The sequence below is a fragment of the Geotrypetes seraphini genome, chromosome 3 (assembly GCF_902459505.1).
Source record: "Geotrypetes seraphini chromosome 3, aGeoSer1.1, whole genome shotgun sequence".
Lineage (NCBI taxonomy): Eukaryota > Metazoa > Chordata > Amphibia > Gymnophiona > Dermophiidae > Geotrypetes > Geotrypetes seraphini.
This window is the reverse complement of record NC_047086.1, coordinates 349,825,590-349,850,891: the sequence shown is the minus strand read 5'-3', so window position 1 is coordinate 349,850,891 and position 25,302 is coordinate 349,825,590. Positions and strand designations below refer to the sequence as shown.

At 41.5% G+C, this 25,302-nt stretch overlaps 1 protein-coding gene across 7 annotated transcripts in view; it reads right to left on the bottom strand.

Annotated features, from left to right (window-relative positions):
• RPS6KC1 (ribosomal protein S6 kinase C1) overlaps window positions 1-25,302 on the bottom strand; it is a 272,706-nt gene that overhangs the window by 34,779 nt on the left and 212,625 nt on the right. The window lies entirely within an intron of this gene.

Sequence of the window (25,302 nt, the reverse complement as noted above, 5' to 3'; positions counted from 1 at the left end):
TCGCCGGCCCTGCGTGGACCGGCAGAAATTTTCTGCGGACCTGCGGTTGAAGAACAGTGCTTTATAAAATCATGTTTAGTGCCTTTTCCCGCACCCTAACTTTGGGCACCAACTTACGCCTGTTGAAATCTGGTGTAAATTCTGGTGCCCAAGTTGGGCATGGAGGCTTGGTAGTCTGTAACAACATGCACAACTTTTCGGATTGCCACTGACATGTTCAAGCTCCTCCCGTGGCCACACCATCTTTTGAGTTACATGCAATAGAATTTGGGCACTTCGTGTTTTAGAATGGCACTTGAGTACATAAATCTTAATTGGTTGCAATTAACATCAATAATTGGTTGTTAGATAATCATTGCTAATTAACAGCTCATTAGCCTATTAAGTTGCATGCGCCTCTTGGGATTGTGTGCTATATATAGAATCTGGGGTATGTCCCTTTATAAAACTACCTCAGAAAAAGTAGGTACATACATTACACATGTTCTGAGCAGGTGCAATTGTGTGAATCTATGTGGTTAGTAAGAAAGAATAAGTTCTCAATTGCAACAGGAGAAACCTTTCCACTACTAATGTCAAAAAACACAACTCGCTAATGTAGAAGGTGCTGCTATCAATATATAATCATTTAAAAAAAATAAGAGCATAGGCACTAATTTTTATGCATATATCGAGAACAAGTGGGTGCTATCTAGTCAGTATTTTAAAAGCCTCTATCTGAAGGCCATGATTTCCTTTTTGTTGTTGCACTTTAGTTTTTTTTTGGGGGGGGGGTATTTGAGGTAGCTGAACAGATAACTTTGGATGTATAAATTATTATATACTCAAACTTATACACCAAAAAGGGAAAAAGAGATTATGTACTTACCCTGGTAAGCTCTTTTCCAGTAGATAGGGGAGACATTCTAGACAAGTGGGAAGTGGCTAGTAACCCAATGGCCACGTGCCATATGCAGAAGGAATCCAATCTGGATTATTTTACCTGCTCTTCAGTGTGCTCTCTAGCTCCACCTACAGTTAGTACCCATGCACCGAGAGCTACGTTACAAACGTGAAGTAAAGACATCCATGGCAATGAAGATCATAAACAAGCATTCTACTCAAGAATAAACTCAACAACAACAACTGGAAACAGGTAACAAATGCATCAAAGGAGCTCAGAAAGAACCCTGCATAAGAATACACTTGGAGAAGTATAAACGGACAGTAGGCAGGCGCAGAAAGGACAGGGCGGGAGTCTAGAATGTCTCCCTATCTACTGGAAAAGAGCTTATCAGAGTAAGTGCATAATCTCTTTTTCCAGTGCAATAGGGGAGACATTCTAGACAAGTTGGTCATACCAAAGTAGTCCCTAAATGCCAGGGTGGGTTAACTACGCCAACCTGGAAAACCAAGGACCTGAAGGCAGAGTCCTGCCTCGCTGCCACATCCACTCAATAATACCTAGCAAACATGTACAAAGAGGACCACATTGCTGCCATGCAAACGCACCTCCTGATTAACACCCAAAAACCCTGCAGCTAGCCCAGCCTATGCCAAAGTATTGCCTATTCTTAATGCTTTAAAATCTAGCCCACAGGTTACAAATACCCCAAAAGTGCAGGTGATAGGGGATAGTGCAGTAGCAACCCATGGCTCCACTTTAGTACCCCATTATTCCTTGTACAAATCTGCAAAGGAAAAAACTCAATTTAATCCTCCATGAGTGCTGGCTAACAAACAAAGAGTTAAAGTGAGAGAAACTGGCAGACCTGATGTGCACCAGGAAGTGCAGGAGCCCCATAAGACTAAATCCACTACAGCTGAGAGTTGGGGGGAAAGAGCAGCAGTCCAGTACTCAGAAGCAGAGAAGCCTCCCAGGCATGCTGACAAATTCTGAAAGAGTTTGGGCTTCAGTTCCTCTACCCAGTAAGAAAGCTCTGTCAGAGGCAAACAAGAAAACAAGGTATCAGGTTCCCAGAGAAAGGCTATCCTGGAGAGGGAATGTTTAGAGGAAGAATTTACAGAAGCTGACCAGGAGAAATAATTGTACTCACAGGTAGGGGGTGGGGAAAGTTACACGAAGGTAGATGAACAGGGCTATGATTTAAGTGACCAGGAATTTGCCATGAAATACAGTTCTGAGCCTGAGCAAGGTATGCCTGAAGATTATATGTTTGATTGAATTGGTTAAACAAGAAACCTAACTACTTGTGGGTTAGATAAGATGATCCTGTTATTTAAGAAACTGAAGTTGAAGTTTGTAGCCAGCACCAGAGCCTTAGGCCGGGACTCTGCAGTGCCTCCAGTGGCCACAGTCCAAAATTACATTAGCGTATGACTCAGAAAGGAGTCACCCTGCAGGATTTAAAGGAACTAAAGAAAAACCACCAACACAGTTCCATGATGGTAACAAAAAAAATTTACTATTCAAAATAAAGGTCAGAATGGCTCAAAATACACTGTAACTTGCAAATGCACAAAACAAAATGGCCAGAGGAAAACTCTGGCAGCCTTCAGGATTTGCACTCCTAGTAGCAAACAGTTCTCCCTGTGATTTACTCTTTCACAGAGCTGCTTTTCACTAAAGCTTCTTTTCCCCAAGTCTGCTCCTAGCAGAGCTTGGGTAGCACAGTTCAAAGAACCAACATTTAAATCCTGGAGAATATACTTTCTCATTCAAAAATTCCCAGCACAAACACAAAAAGTCTCCAGCCTAAAATGGAGCAGGGCTGGGCAAAGGGGAGTGTCACAAATTTGCTTTAAAAAAATACATTAACTGCTTTTCAAAATTCCCACCCAGATGGAAGCAAACTTCTCCCCACAACATTCCCAACTTTTCAGTAAAGTGCACAGTCCAGGAAGTTCATGAATATGACTGGGAGCAGAAAAAGAACCCAGCCAACAATAGTAGAAAAAAACCCCTCACAGTCAGCTAGAGCTGGTTGCCACTCCTACTTCCATCAGTTCCGGAGTGCTGCACAAATCCTGAGCAGTCAGTTCCCCTTGCAACTCCATCGGCATCTCCTCATCAGTTGCTTGTAACTCTGAAGTGGCTTCAGCTTCATCCACTTCCATGGGTAGACAGGCAGCTCCTCATTAGGGAGAGCCCTAAGCTTCCTCCCTAACAGCTTGTTGAGCATAGCTGGCTTTTCAAGGGGGAAGACACACCCTGTTCTATCTGAGTCAGCACCTAGCTGCTCCTCTCTTTGGCTCCCCCAGTGGTGACCTGGATAATAGTCCCTCTGCTTGCTGTCAGGTCTGACTTTACACTTCTGGGTCCTAGCTCTGCTGTGTTCATGAGGTTTGTGAAAAGTTTTCCCAACCCCCGGCTCTGGTTTGCTAACAGGCTCAGGGAGAACCAAATAGTGAAGAGGCCGGGCCCCGGGTACCCCCTTTTGGGGTTTCCTGTCCCCTTTCCTTCGGCACCCACAGGGACCTTGGCAGGCATGGAGCCTGACTGGTCACAAATTGGAATGAATGTTTGGACAGGAGTATGTAATGCTTTGAGGAAGTATGATTATGAATGTACACCAACCAAAAACAGTGATTATGCTATGACACATTGTCACAGAGTGGCCCCTGTTCCTAGCAAGGAAGCCTTGCCAGAAGAGAGAAATGAGGTTAAAACTCTTGAAAGTATTCCTAAGTCTGCTAAGGAGAGTCCCAAAGCAGCTCCTAGGAATACTCACAAGTTATGCCTTATAGCAAGGAAACCTCCTCAAGGTCTGCCTAAAGCAGGCAGATTTGGTTTAGCTTTCTCTAAGCCAGTTGTGGGAAAACAGATTGAAAGACTACATCTCCCACAGCAGGCATAGGGCCAGAGAAAGGAAAGAGCAGGAATGGAATACTGGCCATACCCAAACAGGCTCAAACTGGTTTAAGCCAGGTGAGAAGTTCTCTAAGAGCAGGTTACCCCAACACACCTACAGGGAGGACTAATCAGCTCCCTGTATTGAAAGGAAAAGGAATAGCTTTCCCAGAGGAGGAGCGACAAAGCCAGGGCCAGCATCAAAGGCAACATCCGCTCCAGACCCAGCAAGTCAGAGCCACTCAGCAAGCTGAAAGTAGCAGCTTGCAAGCACAGAGAGCCAGAAAGCCACAGTCTACCTCCTAGCAACAAGCCCAGGCAGAGGTTGCTGAGGTAGAGGCTAATGAGAGGGGTGATTCTGTGTTTAGGCAAGATAGTGAGATGGCTGATGATGACCCAATTTGTGATATGGAATTAGAGGGAATGAAGTTACCCAGCATAGAAGGAATGGAGATAAGTTAATCTTTTCATGATAAAGAGGGCTGGGAGAATTTGGATTGTGCAACAGATTATTGTAAGGCTGAAATTTTGTTGAATCCTTCCAAGCTACCAGACAGCCATTTTTGTTAAGGGAAATGCAGGAGAGGATCCTTCCTTGGGCTACTAAGTTTAATCCCAAGGGGAGTTGTGCCTGGCAAAAGAAAAGTTTGCAGTTTGAACAAGTTTTTTTTTTCTTTTTTTGATATTGAGAGCTTAGAACTGAAAATTGTTTTGTTTGATGAATGCTGAAATGATACACAATAATAATTTATTTCTTATATACTGTCTGAAAGTTTGTTTCTGACTTTATGAACAATAAATTATACCAAGAAACTGCGCCATTGTTGATCAAACTCTTTATTGTACCAATACCAAGCTACCAAAAGAACCTCACAAAACCGCTTGGCTGAAGTTCATGTGTACTAGGGATGGCCACTTGCTAAGCCCAGCTTGGCCGCCCGGTCACAACATACAGAACCATACTGATATTGATTTCTCATATTTTCATATGCCACCTCTCAGGCTTATCTTTATTTTTTATTATTAGGATTTTAAAGTATTACATCCCAAAGCATACCAAAGATAAAAGAATAGAAAAATGTACAATAAAAAAAGAAGAGAGGTGATTTTCCACAGAGACATAGATCAGATGATTCAGATACTCATAAACAGGAACCACGGGTTAGGTTAATTTGGCAGAGCAGTTCAACACTGGAGCCCTCTCCTGTTGACCTGGTGGGGTAGATTAGAACCACACCAGAATGATATTCATATATTCCTAATACCGGAAAACAAGTGCCATAAATTCTTCAATTTATAGATGCGGAAGAGACCTCAGTGTTTCTCAGGAAAATTCCTGTGAAACATTCTATGGCAACAATAATATTGTCATAGAGAAATACATCCTTGGGCTCATATATCCCCGCTTCAAATTCACTATTTTCACTTTTTTCTTTTTATCTTTTTTTATCTTTTATTTTTCAAAATTTAGTGAAAAAATAAGCACTTATCTCAATGTTTTTCTTCCGATAGTGCAAAATCACCGCAGTTTGCAGTTTAGGGTCCAGTTTAGGGTCTACCTCTGGTAGATTGGTACCGCGCTGGACCCTAACCTGCAAACTGCGGTGATTTTGACTATCGGAAGAAAAACATTGAGATAAGTGCTTATTTTTTCACTAAATTTTGAAAAATAAAATATAAAAAAGATAAAAAGAAAAAAGTGAAAATAGTGAGTTTGAAACGGGGATATATGAGACCAAGGATGTATTTCTCTATGACAATATTATTGTTGCCGTAAAATGTTTCATAGGAATTTTCCTGAGAAACACTGAGGTCTCTTCCGCATCTATAAATTGAAGAATTTATGGCACTTGTTTTCCGGTATTAGGAATATATGAATATCATTCTGGTGTGGTTATAATTTTTGAAGATATTCAGCTTGTATTGTGAGATTTTTTGGGGGGTAGATTAGAACCCATAAAATGACTTTAGCTCCATAAATAATTATATCTTTGGTTTGCTCTATTTAATAAGACATTTACAGAAAGGTAAAGTTCTCAGAATGGATCTAAAGAATCTAAACAGAACGGAGGGGTGGGCTTTCCAGGCATGTTCTGGCATCAAACTGTCTTTTTATCTTGAGTTGGGATAGCATGGTTGGCTAAAAAAAGTGAGGCTGAGTGATCTGGCAAGGTGAAGTCTAGAAAGAATATTCTCTAGTCTGATTTTTTTATCCTTATCAATGAGCACTTAGCCCCTTGGATAAATATTAGAAATAAAAATGGTTCAGGCAACAAATAAAGCCCTAAGTATGCTAAATAGCGTTTTAGAAGTTGGATGGAGTAGAAGCCTTAATGCTCCTATTTGATGTAACCCAGAGATAAAAACAAAGATTGCTGTGGTAACTAGTAAGGAGAGGATGCAGAAAGGTATCTGGGAAATCTGCCAGATAATAGATGAGGGTAAATTGGCTTCTTTCCTATTCTTGCAAGAGAAGTATAGCAAATCTAGAGTACAGATTTTTCAATGGATACAGCTTTGGCATAGCATCCTAGGGAGTAACATACCACTTAAGTGACTTGGCAGACATCCTTCACTTACAAAAGCCACAGGGGTTTAACTACCATTGAGCAAGCCCAGCAAAAAGCCTAGGAATGCCCAACAGTAGGAGCTGCCTGCTGACATTGTGCCTTAACTCCTTGGCGGTCCACCATTTCTCTCTCTCCCGTCCTATTCCCCCTATCTCCCACCCTTTGTCTGGTCTCCCTCTCTGCTCCCTTTCCCCAAACGTTTCAGCATCTCTCTCTGACCCCTGGTCCCTCCTCGGTCCTCCAACCTGGTGCCAGCACAACAATAACAGCAGCTAGCATCCAACTGTCCCTTCCAGGGCCTTTTCTTTGCCAGAGTCTACCCACATAAGTTATATCAGAGAAGGCGAGACCCAGCAGAAAAAAGGCCAGAAAGGGGGTAGCCAGAGGCTAGCTGTTGTTGTCACTGCTGCTGCTAGTGCTAAGTTGGAGGAACATAGGGGAGAGATGAATGGAAAGGGATTCATTGTGAGAATGAGAATAAGGATGAGGGAGAGGAGACAGATTGAGAGATGATAGGCCTGTAAATGAGGAGGGGAGAGAGACCTGGATCAAATGTCTACAAATATCAGCAATTTTTAAAAAAGCCAAAAACTTGGTGCTACCTGCAATTTTTCTTCAACTCTGTAGATTGCAAAATGAAAATATGTTAAATTCAAGAAGCCCTAACCATAAAGCTATAGATCACTTCTCCCCTATATACACTCTCCCCCATGTATAGACACACTGAACCTCTCCTTCTACAATCTCTCCCAATCAGATTACTATCTCCTCTTCAACACTCTCTCCTACCTCAACTCATCCCCCTTCAACATTCTTTCTGTCTCTCAGCATATTTCCACACCTCCCGTACTCACATCGTGTTACTTCACCCCACCCCACATACCTTCCTCCCTACTTATTCCTTTATACCATCGCCATCAGTTCATCTCTTCTTCCACAGAATCCCCTTGCCTCTGTTGCGCTCCTCTTCCCCTCGCATCCTTATTGCATCACGTGGCTCTTGCAGTGTGCGATCAACATGGTCCTCAAAATTCTGTGATATTCTCAAGTCTCAAGTTTCCTGTATCATGCTGGTCATACTCTGCAGGAGTTGTGCAAAGCAGAAAAGCTGTTGCAGTGTTTCAACCAGGACTCTACCTCCTGACCTCAAGGCAAATTCTGTACAGGATAAGGTAAATTCTGTACACATTCTGCAATGCATAGCTGTGCAGAATTCCCCCAGGAGTAAAAGCCTCTTATGAAGTTTCTCATAAGAGGTTCATGAATAAACTGATTAGGTTGATGTTAGGACCTGAAGTGGTACACTGGATTAGAAATTGGCTTCAAACCCTTATCCATTCTCTGATTATTTCGCATATCGATTATTGCAGCTCATTATATCATGGAATAACAGAAAAGGAAATTTGTCGACTCCAATAAATCCAAAACACCGCCATCAAACTTATCTACAAAGCAAAAAAATATGACCATGTCACTCCCCTACTCCGTGAAGCCCACTGGCTATGTCTCCCACCGAACAACATATAAAATACTCCTTCTTACATTCAAAATCAAACTCACTCATACTCCATCCTTTCTAGACAAATATCTCATCCCTTATGCATCCCCCCAGGCACTTAGATCGACTGATCAGAATCTGCTGACTATTCCCTCAAACAAGGAACTTTTCTATACTTCCAACACCATCTTCTCTGCAACAGCCCCTGTTCTTTGAAATGCTCTATCATCATTTCTTCACCTCGAAATCTCCCTTAACAAATTCAAAACAAAACTTAAAACCTTCCTATTTCAGGACGCTTTCCAAACTACAATATAAGACCCTTCCCAATTACACCTAACGATGAATGAGAACCACTTTTAAGAAGCGACATACCCTTCCTCTTCATCCTTCCCACCCCTCTCTTTACCACCCTTTTATTCTTTTTTTTAAACTTCAATGTAATTTAAAACTTTCCCTTTCCCCACTCCTTGTTTCATTCTGTCTATGTCTCATCCATGGTAACTGCCCCATTCTACTTTTATTTTGATTTAAACTTTTAGCATTGTAAACCGACCACATACATGTCGATGGTCGGTATATCAAACTATAAATAAACTTAGAAAGTTGGAAACTTGTTGACATATAACAGAGAGTGATGCTGAATGAAAGTCACTTGACAGAAAGAAAGGCAATTAGCACCAAAACTCTGGTATCACTGCTGGGGTCAATTTTATTCAATGCCGTTGTACACAACACTGCTGAAGAGTTAGACGGAATAGTTGGGGCTTTTTTTGTGGATGACACAAAGATTGGCAACAAAATGGACACCTCAGAAAGAATAAACATGAGAAGTGATCTACAAAAACTTAATGTGAAAAAGTGAAAAGTGATGCACTTGGAGTGTAGAAATCCAAAGGTGCTGTATGCAATAGGGGTCAAAAGGCTGGTATGCAAGGACCAGGAGAGAAACCTTGGGGTAATAGTGTCCAAGGATCTCAAGGTGGCAAAACAATGTGGCAAGATACTGGCCAAAGCCAGAGAGATGCTAGGCTCTATACAGAGAGACATAAACAGAAGAAGAAAAGTGTGGTTAATGCCTCTGTACAAGTCATTGGTGAGGCCCCATCTGGGAGTAGTGTATTTAGTTTTGGAGACTATATCGTATTAAAGTCGTAAAAGACTTGAAGCTGTTCAAAGGAAGGTGATAAAAATATTATGGGATCTGTGCCAAAAAGATATATAAGAAGAGACTTAGAGATCTGAACATGTATGCACCCTAGAAGAAAAGGATGATGAGGAGAATTGATTCCGATGTTTAATATACGAGAAGTATACAAATCTTTTTCAGAGACAGGGACACTGTAGACCGTCCTAGAGGATATGAACTGAAATTGCAAGGAGATAAATTTAAGAGTAGCAAGAAAATATTTTTTCATGGAAAGGGTGGTAGATGCCTCAAATACTCTCCTGATGGAAGTGGTGGGGAAAAACAATGATGGAATTCAAAAATGTGTGGGTAAACAAAGAGGATCCCTGTATAGCAAGAGGATAGAATCAAAACAAAACTTAAAAGTAACCAGTACGGTGCAGTAGTTACAACTCTAGCTACTTTACTGGGCAGACTAGCTGGACCACAGTGATCTTTATGTGATGTCATTTACTATATTACTACTTCCCAGTGGGTATAAATATCAGCAGGTTCTTTATAGGTGTGGTTTCAGTTATTTTTAGGGCCAATTTCTATAGACTCTCAACCTGTTATCAAATAGTTGCTAGATTAGGTGAGCTTGGTATTTCTAGAGTACTGTTAAAATAGTTTCAGGGTTTCTTGTCAAATAAGAGAAACGACGTGAAGATGAAAGGAAGATTTTCTTTCACTTGGCAACTTCCCTATGGAGCCAATCTGGGCTCACCTTTATCACCTAAACCAGTGGTTCTTAAACCTTTCCTGGAAGACCCCCCAGCCAGTTGGGTTTTCAAGATATCTCTAATGAATATGCAAAACTCACTCATGCATATTCATTAGGTATATCTTGAAAACCCAACTAGCTAGGGGCCCATCCCAGGACAGGTTTAAGAATCACTGACCTATACAGTTCAACATCTTTATGAACTCATTCAGTCTAATTTCACTGGAGAAAGATCAAATATCTGGTTCAATCATTTTCAACTATTTCCAATTGCATTGACAAAATTAAACAATGGGCTGCATCTTGGCCATTAAAACTAAATAATAACAAAACAAAGATACTCTGGTTGGGTAAATGTAAGGATACTAGATGCTTCAGAGGGTATTTTTCTGTGTTCAAAAGTTTTATTGCATTTTGTAAAACAAATTGCAAATAAACCCAAGTTCAGTAATAAGGAAGAGTAAAAATCATATAACTCAAATAGTACAAATAAAATAGTATAAGGTAAAATAAAGAACAATAGCATTGTTTGTCTGTTCAGTGGTAGACAAGTGGATATCAACAAAGCAACCAAAGCATCTAGCTAGTCAATTTGACTGAGGTGCCTAAACTGAGCCATCTATGAAAGGCCGCAATAATTTTCCAAGGGCTGCCAGGTAGATTTAAATGTGGCAGTTGTCCCTTTTATCTCTGCTGCCACATGGTCGAATTTGGCAAGACACAAACCAAGTTCCACCAGTCAGGGATGAAGGATTTTCCCAATTAGTTAGGATAGTTTTGATTGTAATCATTAGCAAAACTTTCAGCATGCGAGCTGAGGAATCATCTGAGATTGAAGACCATATCTATCAAATAAAATTATTGCCAGAGAAAGATTTTCAGAGATATTAAGGATTTTACATAAAGTGTCCCATGTGGTCGAATGTGCCAGTGGCAGAGTGACAAGACCAGCACTTTTTGGTTTCAGTATTCAATGATTTAGACATTTGGGACAATTTGTAAGAGGTTCAGAATGCCTTGTTTAGAAAAAAAAAATGCCAATTGTGTTATCGCTGATGACTGCAATGTTTTGAGACTCAGTCCAAATCTGGTTTCAAGTATTATTATCAAGATGTGAAGTGGTGTCTTCAGCCCAAATGGTTTGTAAACCAACAAGCAAGTGAGATTTGTGGTTCTGCAGGATCTTATACCATTTGGTGGCCTCATGTTTGGAAGATGATAATCTGTCACATTCAATCAATAATGCCAGTTTATCTGTGCTGATGGTAGATTTGCGAAGTAAAGCACTAATGGAAGTACAAAGTTGTAGCCATCTATAATGTTGATTGGAAGGGATGTTATAGCGCTCACAGATTTCTGAAAATGGAATCCAAGTAGATTTTCATAAAGTTGACTAATACTCCAGAGGCCAGTAACACTCCAAGTTAGACAATATATGGGATTTTTTTGTATTAGAATTCTTTGATTGTTCCTTATAGGCACTGAAGTAGTTTCATTCCATCATAGTTTGAGTGTATTGTCTACCTCCTGTGTAGCCAATATCATGGATGATATCACTTCATTAGTAGTCAGATGTCCTGTTTTACCAGAGAAGGTGATCAAGTCCAGTGGTGTGTTATAAGATAACCATATTTCAATTTCAAGCCATTTAGGTAAGGTTTGTGAGCATTTAAGACAAATCCACTTAGAGCCCTGATGCATAATGAAAGCAGTGTAATAGTCAAAGAAACTTGGGAAATTAATTCCTCTACAGGTTTTATGATGCATGAGTTTCTTTATGCTAATGCGTGGTGTCTTGTTGTTGCAGAGAAATGTCAATAATCTCTCCATTTTCATATAAGCAGATGTTTATAAATAGACAGGTAACATGCTTAAGGTATAATTCACCACTGGAGTGACCATCATCTTTGATGGTCTCCAGATGTTCCCACCAGGACAATTTTAATGAGGAGCATTGGGCAGTTAAACGTTGGATAGAGTCCAAGATAATTGTAGTCTTGTAATCCACAGATTCATCAACAGAGGGTCCAAAATATAGACCTAGATGGTATTTGATTTTAGTAGCAGACCATTGTAATCCCAATTGTTGCATAGTAGGTCCAAATTCCAGGCAATTTAGTGACATAACCTCAGTTTTGGATAGGTTCAATTTGTATCCAGATATCTTTGAGTAATTTGCAACAAGATTAGTGATGTGTGGTACAGAGTCAGGTGAAGTGTACAGTAGAGGTCTGCACGGGAACGGGGATCGCGGGGATCCCGCGGGTCCCGCGGGGATCCCGCGGGTTCCCCCCCTGGCCCACGGGACTCCCACGGGGACGCCCCCTGGCCCACGGGACTCCCACGGGGATGCCCCCCTGACCCACGGGACTCCCACGGGGACGCCCCCTTGCCCACGGGACTCCCACGGGGATGAAAACAACCTACCTAAATTCTGGCGATGCAAGTCTGGCGTCGCGTCGGGAAATAGCCATGTTGAGCAGTGAGCTCAGCACGTACACAGATGAAAGCCTTGCTTGCTGATTGGTCCGGCGGCCCCGCCCCACCGTGCCGCCGGACCAATCAGCAAGCAAGGCTTTCATCTGTGTACGTGCTGAGCTCACTGCTCAACATGGCTATTTCCCGACGCGGGCATTAGGCTGTTTTTTGTCATTTCGGGTGGGGGATGGCAGCGGCAGCAGCAGCCTGAAAAAGAAATCATCCTGGCCGGGTTCGGTGTCATGCTCCGGAGCTTCTACAGCCTTCCTATCTCCCTCTCCCTTCTACCTGCGGCTCTCTTCGGCAACTTAGCAGCAACGATCGACACAAGCTTCTGGCGTCGGGGCCTACCCTCTGCGAGTCCCGCTTGTTTCAACTTCCTTTTTCCACAAAGGTGGGACTCGTAGAGGGAAGGCCTCGATGTCGGCAGCTTGTCTTGATCACCGCTGCTGACGAGTTGCTTAAGAGAGCCGCGGAGCAGGGGGGTGTTGCCAGGTGCAGGTAGAAGGGAGAGGGCCAGATGCAGGACTCGTGGGTGAGGGAGGAGAAGAGAGAGGGGAGAGAAACAAAAGGAAATATTTCATACTGGGCTGGGCCGGAGTGAAGAGAGGGTGGAAAGATTCTGGCTACAGGGTGCATTAACAAAGGAAAAAGGGGGAAAGCTGAAAATGGAGATAGTGACACAAAGAAGAGAAAGGGTAAGCAGGACCTTCTGAATAAGGATAGAGATACAGAGGGGACATGAAGAGGAGGTGAAATAGAGACATAGAAGTAATGCTGAAAAAGTGTGTGTGGGGGGGGGAGATAAAGACATTGAAAGGGCAAATGGTGAATATGGGGTAAAGACAAGGACAGAGACAAATGAAGATTCTGAAAAAGTGGTGAGATAGGGATATAGGTGAGATGGACACAAAGAAGGGTGATGCTGGAAAATAGGTGGAATGGTAATTCTGACAGACACAGAAGGGAAATGCTGGATCAAGGAGAGATGGGGCTCAGGCTGGATGGAATGAGGAGAAATGCCTTGTTGGCCCGGAACTTCCTCTCCTACGTCAGAATTGACGTCAGGGAGCGGAATGCTGGTCAGCGCGACGCTTCTGCAGGGAAAGCTTGGGACAGCGGTGGCTTGGGGACTATTCCCCGATGGCGGTGGCAGCAAACCGAGTGGCTTGGGGGAGGGCACGGAGAAAGAAAGAAAGGGGGCAGACAGAGAGACAGAAAGAAGGGGGAACAGGGAGACAGAAAGAAAAAGTTGGGGGAGAGAATGAGGTCTGGAGGAGAGGAAACATACAGGAGGCTGAAAGAAAGGAAGAAAGATTGGATGCACAGTCAGAAGAAGAAAGTGCAACCAGAGACTCATGAAATCACCAAACAGCAAAGGTAGGAAAAATGATTTTATTTTCAATTTAGTGATCAAAATGTGTCTGTTTTGAGAATTTATATCTGCAGTCTATATTTTGCACTATGGCTCCCTTTTACTAAACCGCAATATTGTTTTTTAGCGCAGGGAGCCTATGAGCATTGAGAGCAGCGCGAGGCATTCAGCGTAACTCCCTGTGCTAAAACCTACTATTGTGGTTTAGTAAAAAGGGAGGGGGTGTATTTGTCTATTTTTGTATTTTGTTACCGAGGTGACATTGCATAGAGTCATCTGCCTTGGGAAATGTATATGGCAGATATCTTTGTTTTGTGTTCAAAAGAAAAGGAAATGCATTTCTGGTTTTATTTCTACAGTGTTGAAGTACTTGTTGGCCCTTGCTGTGACTGGTGGGGATCCCCAAGCACCGCCAGCAGAGGACCTCCTCTAGAGATGGTCAGAACTCCCCTCCACCAAGCGCAGCAGTCGCTGGCAGCATCCATGAGCCACTGAGGTGCCAGCATCTGTGACTCAGGGACGCTACTGCTGCCTGCCAAGCTTGGCAAAAGGGACCCCAGGCCAACTGCAAAGGAAGTCCTCAGCTGACAGTTTGTGGGTTCTCATCAGCTGAGTATTTATATTTTATATTTACATTAGAGGTTCTGGTAGAAACCCATTTACAAAGTATGTATTCTTCCCAATTAATATTTCCAAATTAATAGTCTCTTTGCTTATTTGTAAATGGGTCTCTACCAGAGCCTTTAATTCAGTAGCATAATTAAATAAAATAACTATTTCTGAAGTTTATAGGGAAGAATGGTGACGGAGGGGATTCCTCGCGGGGACGGGTGGGGACGGAGGGGATTCCTCGCGGGGACGGGTGGGGACGGAGGGGATTCCTCGCGGGGACGGGTGGGGACGGAGGGATTCCTCACGGGGACGGGTGGGGACGGAGGGATTCCTCACGGGGACGGGTGGGGATGGGTGGGATTTTGGCGGGGACGGGTGGGGACGGGTGGGATTTCTGTCCCCGCGCAACTCTCTAGTGTACAGTAACATCATCTGCATATGCAGAGTTTGATTTCAGTATACCCTAAATTTAAACCTTTAATGGTAGCAAATGATCTGATGGCTATTAACAATGGTTAAAGTGCAATATTGAATAGAAGAGGAGAGAGGGGACAACCCTGCCTCGTACCTCTGCTAGGGCAAAATGGAGCCGAAAACATATCATTGATTATAGATTCTGGTTGAAGGCGATGTATATAACACTTTTACCATATTAATAAATTCTAGGTTAAAGCCAAACCACAACATAGCTTTTTCAGCATCCAATCCCATAGCCAACAAAGGATGTTTCATAGTTCTAGTTAATGATATTATGTTAGTAAAGATTCTTGTATTGTCACTAGATAGCCTTCCAGCCATAAACCCAGTTTGATCTGCAGCTATTAAGTTTGGGAGCATTTTTTTTTTGAGTCTTTCAGCTAGTAGTTTCGTGTAAATTTTGGTATCTACATTTATGAGTGACAGAGGCCTGTAATTTTGGACTTTGAGTGGGTCCGTGGGTCCTTACCTGCTTTTGGAAGAACAATAATTGTGGCTTCAGTAAAAGAACCATGTATGTCACCTGAGCAGATCATGTAATTAAAGAATTCAAGCATAGGGGGAAGTAACCATTTTTGAAATGTTTGATAAAACTCAACTGTTAGGCCATCTGGCCCGGGAGCCTTTTTTGGGTCATATAATCTATTGCAGATGAGATTTCTAAACTGGTTATTGGTGTGTTAAGAAGTAGATCATCATCATATGATAAGGCATTATGTAGCAAATCTTTGAAAAAGGTACTGGAGGAAAGCTGTTCATCTATTTCAGAAGAATATAATTTTTCATAATAATCATGAAATTGGGTCAGGATATTTGTATTGTCCAAAATGACTATCATTGTCATCTTTGATGGCTGAAATATTAGTCTTATTGAATTTTCCTTTTAGATATGCAGCCATTTGGTGTCCACATTTGTTATTGTCAGCATAATATTTAGCATGCTGCATGAAAACTTGAGAAGCAGCCTGCTTACTTAATTGTAAATTATACTGAAAATGGAGATTTTGTAATCTTTTTAATATGTCTATGTCCAAAGGGTTTAAATGGTGTAGGGTTTCTAACTGTTTTATTTTAAGTTCAGAGTCAGTACGTTCTTGCATGTCTCTCTTTTTTATAAATGCAGAGCAGGAGATAATTATGCCATGGATATATGCCTTAAAGGCATCCCATATGGAGATCCAACTGGAGTCTGTGGGCCTGTTGTTTCTGAAGTATTCCTGAATAGCTTTAATGATATGAGTTTGGAAATTCATATCCTGTAATAAAGTGGCATTAAATTGCCATTGTTTCTGTGATCTTTCTTTGTATAATATATTCAAATTCAAGAGTACTGGTGCATGATAAGAAACGCTAATTTCTATTATGTCAGCACGAATAACGGATTTGACTAAGGAGTGACTAATAAGGAAGTAGTCCATCCGTGAGTATGATGTATGAGGAGTCGAGTAAAAGGTATAGTTGCGATCCTCAAAATGAGTGATACGCCAGTTTGAATTGAGCAATAATGTCATGCAATTTGAACTGTGTTTTAGTTTTCCTTTATTTAAAATTGGATTTCTTGTCTTTGAAGGGATCCTGGATGATATTAAAATCTTCCCCGATAATACATGGCACGGAGTTACTGCTATTGAAATGATCTGCTATTTCATCAAAAAAATGTACAATTATCAACATTAGGGCAATATAAGTTCAAAAACATAATCTCAAGGCCTTTAATATCTGGGATTGCTTGCACCCATCTCCCTATCATATCAGTGACATGATATTATTCTAACATTCTGGAGATTCTAATAAGCAACACCACGCCATTTTTATTTTTATTTTTTTTATATCTATGGCTGCAAAGAAAAGAGGGGTGTTTGCCCAATTTGGGGAAAAGTTTTGTGAGGCTATGGAATCCAAGTGAGTCTCTTGTAGGAAAATGAATACTGAACAGGCAAAAAACCAGCACAACAAATATGAACATTGGTGCACATAACTGGAGATAAACACGGGTCAGTGAGACCATAGGTTATACAGAATCGGAGCAATGCAGCAAAACACACTTTGTAGTAAATAACATCAATATGTCAGAGAAAAATGAGGAAACATTCCTGAGAAACCTAACAACTAGATTTCTGGCAAGCAACAACAGACATGATAATGATCATCTTTTACATGCATAATATAAGAATGTGTGAGTGATTTAAACTAAAGTTAGCATTACCTATATTCTTGTAGGGAAAGAATACAGCGATACTTATCAAGTGCAATCAATTCTAACTTCTCTAAATAATCTGCCAGTTCCATGAGTCGTGGTGTTATAGGTAACTCTTAAACGTGCAGAGTACATCATTTTGAATTTGGCCCCTAGTTGCATTAGCTTTGGTCGGTATTCCAAGAGTTGTTTTTGCATTTTCGCTGTTTCCCACATCAGGTACAAATAAAATGTGACCTTCAAACTTGACTGGAGCCTTGACACATACTTGTTGCATGACTTCTAGCACTTGATCGTATCGCAGCAATTTCACTACAGTAGGTCTGGGGTATTTTTTGTTAACAATGGTTTGTGTCTCTTTTGATTTCAAAGGGATAGTCAAAAGTTAAATCCAAGATCTTGATTGTTTTGGTGCACCCTGTTGTTTGTGTCTTCAAGTTGTGCTTCTAGCTGTGCAATTCTTTTAGTCTGCCTCTGAAGATTTTGGACCTCCGGGTTGATCCTTCACAGAGGCCTAAAAGACCCAACCCCCCCTCCCCCTCCACCCTGAAAAGTTCAGGAGAGAACTTCTGGCTCTATGGGACAAAAGATTTTTAATGTTTTCTCTGCCGTCATAACTTTCAGAGCTACCTCGTCGGTTTTAGTTTTTGAAGCGGTAAGGTCATTTTTAAATATAGAAATCTCTACTTTTATATCTTCTACGTCCTGCTTCATGTTAACCATAAGGGAGCGCATGGCACACATCTCTTCGAGTATGACCTGAGACGTGTCATCGTCAGTCTTGTTTGTTGCCAATTTTTGAGGAGAAAGTGGCTCGAGACTACTTCTTTTAACAGGTTTGTTAGTTGTCATGTTTTAACAATACAAATCCTGATTTAGATCAGCGGTCAGGTTCAAGCAAGATGATGAAACTTTGATTCTTGATTGGTGTTTTGCCGGAGCTCTGAATCTATACGTCCATTACTGACGGTGCTTACTAGCACCCCCACAAAGGGCCATGTTTGATAGAATGTTTAAGTCTGACTTTGAATGTTTTGAAAAAACGTCCAAAAATCGGGTGGAGTAAATGTCCATGTTCAAACCCACAAAACTTTTTTTTTCCCGAAAATGGTCCAGCTAGATGTCTATTTTTATTTTTATATTTTTGCCATTATAAAAAAAAAACCTCATCCAAAACAAGCCATTCACATGTAGGAGGAGGCCAGCATTTTTAATAGACTGGCCACAGTAGAGCACCTTAGGAGGCACCGTGGTGAACTTCACATTAGGAGTGTCAGGTACATGTCTCACCATAACCCCTATACATTATATGGCGAGCCCTCCAAAACTCCCCCCAAACCTACTGTACCCACCTGTCTACCACTCCAATAGCTCTTATGCCTACAGGGGTCACCTATATTGCAGTACAGTGGTTTTTTGCTGGGCTCACACTTTCTACCACAAATGTACTAGTTAGGGTGGCATTTGGGCCTGAGTCCCCTTCTCTGCAGTCCACTGCACTGCCCACCAAGCTGTTCCAGAGACCTGCTTGAAGCTCTACTAGGACTGGCCATAGTATCTGCCGCTGTCAGAGGCAGATATGTATGGTTTCATGCAGATATTTTGGGGTGGGTGGGATGGGATCAGTGACGAGGGAGTATATGGGGGCCATATTATCATCCCTCCAGAGGTCATCTGATAAGTTTGGGTACCTTTTTGGCTCTTATTCGTTTTAAAACCAGGTCTAGCCCAAAACATCCAAATTGTGCCCTGGATGTTTTATAAAATGTTTATTGCTGTAAAACATGCAAGTGCTAAGCCTGCCCAAAACATGCCTCTGACATGACCCCTTATGACTTAGACATACTGGAGACAAAATGACCAGAAAGATGTCTAAAATGTCAGTTTTGAAAATGACCACTCAGATGTTTTACTAGTAAGATGTCCAAGTGCTGGTTTATGTCATCTTTTGGACATCTTTCTTTTTTGAAAATGACCCCTTATGCCTTTAGGTTCAAATGAGTTTTTGATTGTGGGCTGTTCATCCAAAATTTTGGGACTAAGTTAGTCCAATAAAAAAAGGTATTTTTTTCCCTTCATGTTCAGGAATAATCTTGGATTCTTCTTTGTCTATGGAGAATCAAATAAGGCATCTTTCCAAGAAAGTATTATTTGGATTAATACAGTTAAGAACTATATGATCTTATTTGTTTGAAATTAATTTTACTTTTCTGGTACAAGACCTGATGATATTGCAGTTATATTACTGTAATGCATTATATCTTGACATTTCAGTTAAACTACAAAAAAGATTACAATTATTGCAAAACACGGCAATCTGTTTAGGGTCCGATATTCAACTGGCAACACTTAGGGCTCCTTTTACTAAGCTGCGATAGCGTTTTTATCGCACGCTAAACCCGCGCTATGCGGCTAGAACTAACGCCAGCTCAATGCTGGCATTAAGGTCTAGCGCACGCGGCAATTCAGCACGCGCTAAAACCACTATCGCAGCTTAGTAAAAGGAGCCCTTGGTGTTTTGTTCACAGCCAATGGAGTTATTCCCATATATTCAAAGCCAGGACCTGTGTGGGCTTCAGCTTTGAATATCCAATTGTTTTTTTAGCTGGTCAAGACATAGCCATTTAAATCGATATTCATCACTTAAGCAGCCAAAGGTTACCACATAAAAATAGGACAAACTTTTATGCAGTCTTATCTATGCAGTAAATATGGCTGCTTAAGGGCTCAATATCAGCCCTTAAGCATCACAATCGTGGCTTTGTTAGTCATTTTGGATTTTTTTTTTTTTTTTAATAAGTTGATTATAAATACTATGATCAGATTAGATTTATATAAACATAAAATGAAAGCACCAAAAATCCAAAGAACCAGAGGTAAGTTTATTCAACTTAGAAATTACACCCAACATTTGCACCCACATTTAGCTCAAATGAACTGCATCAGGGGTCATATGACATCAAAATGGATGCTGTTCACTCGGGCATCTGCCTTTGAATAAGAGCTTGATAATGTTGCTCTGAGAAATTGACAATTGTATATCTTAGTTTTGTTCCTCTGACTTGAATGAACAGTATTTGTTTTGCTTTTATATGGCCCATAAGTTGAATAAACTTTGTTCAATTTACTTCTGGTTCTTTGGATTCTTGGTGCTGTTCTCTTTTGTTTGTGCTACTGGTTTTATAGCACCTGCTTTTCCTTTTGTGCAATTCACATGGGCAGTGCTGTCACTTATGTGCACCATTTATAGATCACTATGGGCTCCTTTTACTAAGGTACGCTAGCGTTTTTAGCGCACGCAGCAGATTAGCGTGTGCTAACCCCGCGCTACGCAGCTAAAACTAACGCCAGCTCAATGCTGGCATTAGCATCTAGTGCACGCAGAGTTGTAGCGCGCACTATTCCACGCGTTAATGCCCTAACATAGGAGCCCTATGTTTCATGCACCTTTGCCATGTTTAGGTACCCAGAGTTATGCCAGGTCTGCTATAATTCAGGGCTCTGATATTGCACTGTAGCACTATTCTATGATGGAATTCAAGCACCCAGATGTCCCTATAGAACAGGCTCATTATTTGGCATTAGGGCATCTAACAGGATATACCTACTTATAGGATTAGTCCCATGGTTCTAAAATGTGGGAGTAGTATTTGAACAAGAATTACAAAATCATAAGTTTTCCAAACAGCATTTCACAAATGATTCTAATTCTTAAAACTTTGTAGATCTAAATGGACGTGTGCTTAAGTCAAGAAAAAAATAAACTATTCATCTCTGAGCTCGGCATAAATGCACTTCTCACAAATGGAAGCTATGAATTTTCATAGGCAATAGAGAAATACTAAAAAAAACAACTTAAGAGAATTTTAAAAACTAATTTTCTTGAGTTAATGGCTATTTGAAAACTGCCACTCTCCTTTTAGGCATAAGTACATGCCATGACTTTATGGGTAGAGCAGTGGCCTAATGATTAATGCAGTAGCCTGAGTACCTGAGGAACAAGGTTTAATTCTCACTGCAACTCCTTGTGACTCTGGCCAAATTACTTAAGCCTCCAATGCCTCAGGTACAAATAAGTACCTGTATATAATCTTCAAACTGCTTTGATTTTAACCACAGAAAGGTGGTATATCAAAATCTCATCCCTATTGTTTTACTTCCTTCTGTAGCCTTCCCTGCTTCCAAATTTGCTGCTCTAGACCAAGAGTAGGCAATTCCAGTCCTGGAGAGCCGGAGCCAGGTCAGGTTTTCAGGATATCCACAATGAATATGTATAAGATGGATTTGCATGCACTGCCTCCTTGAGATGCAAATCTATCTCATGCATATTTATTGTGGATATCCTGAAAACCTGACCTGGCTCCGGCTCTCAAGGGCCGGAATTGCCTACCCCTGCTCTAGACAATTGCCTAGTCTGCCTAATGGCTGAATTTGGCACTGGATAGAGAATGATTTTATTGACTTTGGTGTGCCAGATGGAAGAGAGGATTGTATAGCTGCTGAGTGGAGAGGAGGGGTTGGAAGAATTTCACCGAGATCTGAGTATGAGGGTGAGAAGAGAATAGGAAAGACGAAGTACGCTCAGGGACTAAGCTTTATTTGTTTTACTCAGGACCTGGGCTTACTGAGGGGACTGCGGCTGGGTAGTGGGTGTTCTGTTGACCTTTAGGTCAATTTTCAGCACAATACTGAATACTGAATGTAGTTTAGTTAGTCTAATTTTTAGATGAAAGTTTGGTCAACTAGATCCAGTTAAAATGTATCCTTTAGTTAGATAGCTAAGTCAGGGACTTGGAAAGGTTTTTTTTTTAACTTTATTTTTGCAAGTTGATCTCATAAGATTTTCTGTCTTCCCTTCACTGAGAAAAGAAAGAGGTTTTTCCTTTTGCTAATGTACTGCAAAATAATCAGGTTCAAGGTTCAACAAATGTGAAAAAGAAACAATATTATTTGCAGAGATCACTTTGTTTCCAAATCCCAGGAGCACCATGGAAAGGGAATTAAGGTGATGCAGTGCATGCACAAGCAAAGCAAAACAATACACAGGTACATCTAAGGTCACCCTGATATTTTATTGAAATGCTTCCTTTCCCTCTCCAGCAAAGGCTGTCATAGCGTCATCTCTGGATCACCTTTCACGAGGGTCAGTAGAGTTTATATATTTTACCCAGCAAAGCCTGCAATAACGCTTTTGCCCAGGAGTTGAGAATCTCTCAGGTTTCTGAGCAACAGAAGTCCAGGATTTAGACAAGGAAGGCAGAAGAGCAGCACTGGGCAATGAAGATTAGAGTAAGTTTCAAAATTACCACCTTATTTTTTCCCACCTTATGTACTCGCAAGCATATTTTTGTAAGTGCGGATTCCCTCATCAACAACATAACAGATATCATTTGACACTATCTTCCAAACTGACCTGGAAGCCAGAATAATCTTCTCTTTGAAGCTGCTTAGACTCAAAATCTATTTCTTAGATCTGATGGATCAATATATTCTATCTTGTCTTCATTATTTATCAGAATTATTAGTTAGATAGCACCATCAAGATCAGTTGCAAGCTTAAAATGCCTCCACCCACCAAAAGTTCAGAATCTAAATGTCATCATGCATGGGCTAAGTAACTTGCATCAAGTCATGCCGAGGAAACTGAGCCAGGGTCTGCAGGGCAGCAGTACTCAAAGCAGTTTAACCGAGCAGGAGCAGATAGGCAGGCACAAGCAATTTAACCAGCGTCATGCCCGGTTAAATCACTTGAGCCTGCCTATCTTCTGATAATCGACAACACTTACCAGACGGTGCCATTGAGTAACAGCACTAATTATCCTAGCACTATCAGGTGGTTGGAGTCTGGCCAGAGCCAGTTAGTGGTGATAGTCAGATGATTAACTTTATCGGCTTATCTAATCAGTTAAGAGAACACCAAGGCTCTCCTAATTTGATCCATCAAGCTAACTGTGTAACAGTCTGAATATTGGCTGGCGCCTGGTTAACTCCTAGCTGATCACTGTAACTAGATATTCAAAGCTGGAGCCTAGTCATGGCCCAGCACTGAATACTTAGTTAATTCAGCCCATCGCTGTCAGTGACTTAAAAGCCACTGGACTGTTGCAGGCTGAATATCATCCCCAGAGTTCTTAGCTGGAAACTAACAATTAGCACCAGTATTGGAGGTGCACTGATACAATATAGTAATATCAGATATATCATGCTGAAACAAACCAAAAGTCTATCAAGCCCTGAATCTAAGAGTGGCTAATTCAGATCTCTAGGATACACTGTGTAGATCCAGTTCTTGCAGTTCCTTCCCAGTAATAGTACTCCAAGGCACACTGACCAGGCTACTAAATGTTTATGGACTTCTTCTCTAGGAATTTGTCAAACCCCTTTTAAACCCAGAAATGTTAGATGCCTTAATACAGAAATTCCAAGACTGAGATCCGTGAACTCTCTTCAGGGATTCCGTGTCAATCGGGGAAGAAGTGATCATCAGTCACCCCTGTCAATGCCTGCTCCACTGTCAAGATGGCTACCAGCACATCCCGCACAGTCTTGCAAGACTGCCGCTGGAAGTCCTGGCAGCCATTCTGAATTGCAGCCAACAGGGGTATGAGCAACGCAGATCACTGCTGCCCAAACTGTTTCCTATCTCAAAATAGCTGCCAGGATCTCCAGTGGCAGTCTCGCAAGACAGCTGTGGGGGTTCTGGCAGCCAGTTTGTCAGCACAGCTGGCATGGACAGGAGTGACTGTGGATTGCTCCAGTCATTTTTAGTCCACCAACAAAACAGTAGGCCTGGGGAGCCTACATGTGGTTTTGGGAAATGGGGACTTTTCATGTTGGGGGAAAGGTGTGGTGTTTCTCAATGGGCGTGTCTTACACTTACATGAGGTAACTTACATAATACTATAAGCTGTGTGCTTAACTGTCACATTTAGTTGCACACATTTATGCCTATTACTGATAACAGCATAAGTGGATATGCCTAAGTTATCAACATTGGCTATCGTTAAGATGTCCTAATGTACTGTTAACTTGGGTTATTAGCAACTAGCTCTCATTGCATCAAATGGGGCCTGGGCTAAAATAGCATGAGTTAGTAATAAAATAACCTATCTTAATGGTAACTCACGTTTAGGGTTACCAGATGGTTCCAGAAAAAGGAAGACTGATTGAGAAATCTGGGTTCAAGTTTTCAAGTTTCAAGTTTTATTAAATTTTTGTTATGTATGCAATGTCAAAAGCTTCAATGCGTATAACATTTTAAAAAAATGGGAGGCAAAACAAAACTCTTTTATACAATTACTTTCAAATTCTATACATTCTAATACATGACTGGTACGGAAGGTGAAAGGGATGAACTACAATCTTTAAAGAAAGAAAGGAAACATTTAGGGGGGGGGGACACATATGGTGGGTAACACAAAAAGAAAAATATAAGATAAATTTATAATCTATGCATAAATCTGATTAAGATCTAAGAAATTTGGTGATTTATAAAATTATGTTGTCTATTGTTCAAATGTGTCCTTGAACAAAAAACTTTTTAAGGAACACTTGAATTTTTCTAAAGAAGAGCCCCAGCCTATCTAATCTCTCGGCGTATGGGCAGTGTTCCAGCCCCTTTACCAGTTTCGTTGCTCTCCTTTGGACTCTCTCAAGTACCGCCATGTCCTTCGTTCAGTACTGGTCGCCGCACCTCAAGAAGGACATGGCGGTACTTGAGAGAGTCCAAAGGAGAGCAACGAAACTGGTAAAGGGGCTGGAACACTGCCCATACGCCGAGAGATTAGATAGGCTGGGGCTCTTCTCTCTGGAAAAAAGGAGGCTCAGGGGAGATATGATAGAGACCTTCAAGATCATGAGGGGCATAGAGAGGGTGGATAGGACAGATTCTTCAGACTGAAGGGGACAACAAGTACGAGGGGGCATTCGGAGAAACTGAAGGGAGATAGGTTCAAAACAAATGCAAGGAAGTTTTTTTTCACCCAAAGGGTCGTGGACACATGGAATGCGCTACCGGAGGAAGTGATCAGGCAGAGTACGGTACAGGGATTCAAACAGGGATTGGACGGATTCCTGAGGGATAAAGGGATCGTGGGATACTGAGAGAGATGCTGGGATGTAACACAAGTATAGAAAGCTAACCAGGTAATGAGTATAGAAACCCAACAGGTCGTACATGTGCAAGACCGGAGGGTTAGGTCTACGATTGGAAAATAGGACTTAAATGAGAAACCAAGGTGGCAAGGGAGCCCCTTCTGGTGATGCAGACAGGTCGTGACCTGTTTGGGCCGCCGCGGGAGCGGACTGCCGGGCAGGATGGACCTATGGTCTGACCCGGCGGAGGCACTGCTTATGTTCTTATGTTCATATATTGGTAAATTGTTCCAAAGCTGGGGTGTTATAACTGAGAAAA